This window comes from Arachis hypogaea, chromosome 16, assembly GCF_003086295.3.
Source record: "Arachis hypogaea cultivar Tifrunner chromosome 16, arahy.Tifrunner.gnm2.J5K5, whole genome shotgun sequence".
In the NCBI taxonomy this organism is placed as follows: Eukaryota; Viridiplantae; Streptophyta; class Magnoliopsida; order Fabales; family Fabaceae; genus Arachis; species Arachis hypogaea.
In genome coordinates, this window is record NC_092051.1 from 88,443,556 (window position 1) to 88,446,752 (window position 3,197).

Genomic DNA, 3,197 nt, shown 5'->3' on the forward strand with positions numbered 1-3,197 from the left:
AATGGAAAAAGTAAATTTAATGGAATATCTATGGTATCAGAATGAGCCTCAGATTCCCATGGTTCCTCATTAGGAAACTCCATGGAGGTCAGTGGGCGTCCATTGAGGTCTTCCTCAGTGGGAATCGCTGCCTCTTCCTCCTTTCCATGTTCGGCCATGTGAGATGTGGTTATGGCCTTGCACTCTCTTTTTGGATTCTCTTCTGTATTGCTTGGGAGAGTGCTAGGAGGGAGTTCAATAATTTTCTTACTCAGCTGACCCAATTGTGCCTCCAAATTTCTAATGGAGGACCTTGTTTCAGTCATGAAACTTTGAGTGGTTTTGATTAGATCAGAGATAATGGTTGTTAAGTCAGAGGGGTTTTGCTTAGAATTCTCTGTCTGTTGCTGAGAAGATGATGGAAAAGGCATGCTATTGCTAAACCTGTTTCTTCCACCATTATTGTTGTTGAAACCTTGTTGAAGTCTCTGTTGATCCTTCCATGAGAGATTTGGTTGATTTCTCCATGAAGGATTATAGGTGTTTCCATAGGGTTCTCCCATGTAATTCACCTCTTTTATTGCTGGGTTCTCAGGATCATAAGCTTCTTCTTCAGAAGAAGCTTCCTTAGTACTGCCTATTGCTGCTTGCATTCCAGACAGACTCTGAGAAATCATATTGACTTGTTGGGTCAATATTTTATTCTGAGCCAATATGGCATTCAGAGTATCAATCTCAAGAACTTCTTTCTTCTGAGTTGACCCATTATTCACAGGATTCCTTTCAGAGGTGTACATGAATTGGTTATTTGTAACCATTTCAATGAGTTCTTGAGCTTCTGCAGGCGTCTTCTTCAGATGAAGAGATCCTCCAGCAGAGCTATCCAATGACATCTTGGATAGTTCAGACAGACCATCATAGAAGATTCCTATGATGCTCCATTCTAAAAGCATGTCAGAAGGGCACCTTCTGATCAATTGCTTGTATCTCTCCCAAGCTTTATAGAGGGACTCACCATCCTTCTGTCTAAAGGTTTGGACTTCCACTCTAAGCTTACTCAATTTTGAGGTGAAAAAAACTTTGCCAAGAAGGCATTGACTAGCTTTTCCTAAGAGTTCAGGCTTTCCTTAGGTTGTGAATCCAACCATGTTCTAGCTCTGTCTCTTACAGCAAAAGGAAAGAGCATAAGTCTGTAGACTTTAGGGTCAACCCCATTGGTCTTGACAGTGTCACAGATTTGCAAGAACTCTGCCAAGAACTGATGAGGATCTTCCAATGGAAGTCCATGAAACTTGCAATTCTGTTGCATTAGAGAAACTAATTGAGGCTTAAGCTCAAAGTTGTTTGCTCCAATGGCAGGGATAGAGATGCTTCTCCCATAGAAATCAGGAGTAGGTGCAGTAAAGTCACCAAGCACCTTCCTTGCATTGTTGGCATTGTTGTTTTTTTCAGCTGCCATAGTTTCTTCTTCTTTGAAGAGCTCTGTTAGGCCCTCTAGAGAGAGTTGTGTTTTGGTTTCTCTTAGCTTTCTCTTCAAGGTCCTTTCAGGTTCAGGATCAGCTTTAACAAGAATGCTTTTATCTTTGCTCCTGCTCATATGAAAGAGAAGAGAACAAGAAAGTATGGAATCCTCTATGTTACAGTATAGAGATTCCTTGAAGTGTTAGAAGAAAAGAAGAATAGAAGGAGGAGGTGGGGCAGAGGGAATTCGAACTTATCAAGAGGGACAGAGTTTGAATTGCACCTTGATGAGGAGTCTTAGTCCCTTAAATAGAAGGATGTGAGAAGAGGGGAAAAATTTTCGAAAATAAATTAAAAATATTTTGAAATAATTAAAAAGAAATTTGAAAATTTGATTGAGATTTTCAAAAACTAAGATTGGGAAAGAAATCAAGTGATTTTTTGAAAAAGATTTTGAAATCAGAAATTAAAAAGATATGATTGAAAAATAATTTTGAAAAAAGGTGTGATTGAAAAGATATGATTGAGAAGATATGATTGAAAATTAAATTAAAAAGAGAAAGTTTTAAAACTAAAATTGATTACTTGACTAACAAGAAATTAGAAGATATGATTCTAAAATTTAAAATTTGATCCTTTCTTAATAGGCAAGTAACAACTTGAAAATTTTTGAAGTAAATCTTGAATTGAAGCAAGGATTTTGAAAATAGTAAAAATAAATATAAAATGGAAAGAAATTGATTTTGAAAGAGATATGATTGAAAAGATTTGATTTGAAAAAGATTTGATTTTGAAAAATTATGAAAACTTGAAAAAAATGTGAATTAAAAACAAAATCTTCCCTCTAGTGTCATCCTGGCATTAAACGCCCAGAATGGTGCCCATTCTGGCATTTAACGCCCAAATCTCTACCTTTTTGGGCGTTAAACGCCCAGCCAGGTACCCTGGCTGGCGTTTAAACGCCAGTTTTCCTTCTTCACTGGGCGTTTTGAACGCCCATCTTTTTAAAAAAAATGTTCTGAATCTTCAATTCTCTATATTATTGACTTGAAAAGACATAATTTTAAAAAAAATATTTTTGAATTTTTGATGATGGGAATCAATAAAAAATGCAACTAAGATCAAATAAACAATGCATGCAAGACACCAAACTTAAAAGTTTGTATACTAAGGACTATAACGATGTAAAAATGCATGTAAGAAACAACAAAACATACAAAACAAGAGAATTTGAAGATCAAAGCAATGAAATCATCAAGAACAACTTGAAGATCAATGAAGAACAATATATATAAATTTTTAAAAATTAGAAGGATAAAGACATGCAATTTACACCAAACTTAAAATTAGACAATAGACTCAAACAAGAAACATAAAATATTTTTGGTTTTATGATTTTAAATTTTTTTTGTGATTTTCGAAACTTATATGGAAAAGAAAATAAAGGGATTTAAAACTTTTAATAAGAATTCCAGGAATCATGCAATGTTAGTCTAAAGCTTCAGTCTAAAAAGATTAGACATGTTTGGCCAAGCTTCAGCAGGACATTACATTCAATAGCTAAATTGATGAGAATCAATCAGCTTTTGTGATGGTGGGAACATTACCTTGAAACTCTAGAATTCATTCTTAAAAATTCTGAAAAGTACCTAATCTAAGCAACAAGATGAACCGTCAGTTGTCCAAACTCGAACAATCCCCGGCAATGGCGCCAAAAACTTTGTGCACAAAATTGTGATCATCAACAATGGCGCCAA

The 3,197-nt window shown here is 35.3% G+C and overlaps 1 non-coding gene across 1 annotated transcript; it reads left to right on the top strand.

Moving 5' to 3' along the window:
* Positions 1-926: 926 nt before the first annotated feature.
* On the top strand, positions 927-1,034 carry LOC112760820 (small nucleolar RNA R71). The gene has a single exon (XR_003181240.1). It is a non-coding gene; the product is annotated as a small nucleolar RNA R71 (small nucleolar RNA).
* The last annotated feature ends 2,163 nt before the right edge of the window (positions 1,035-3,197 follow it).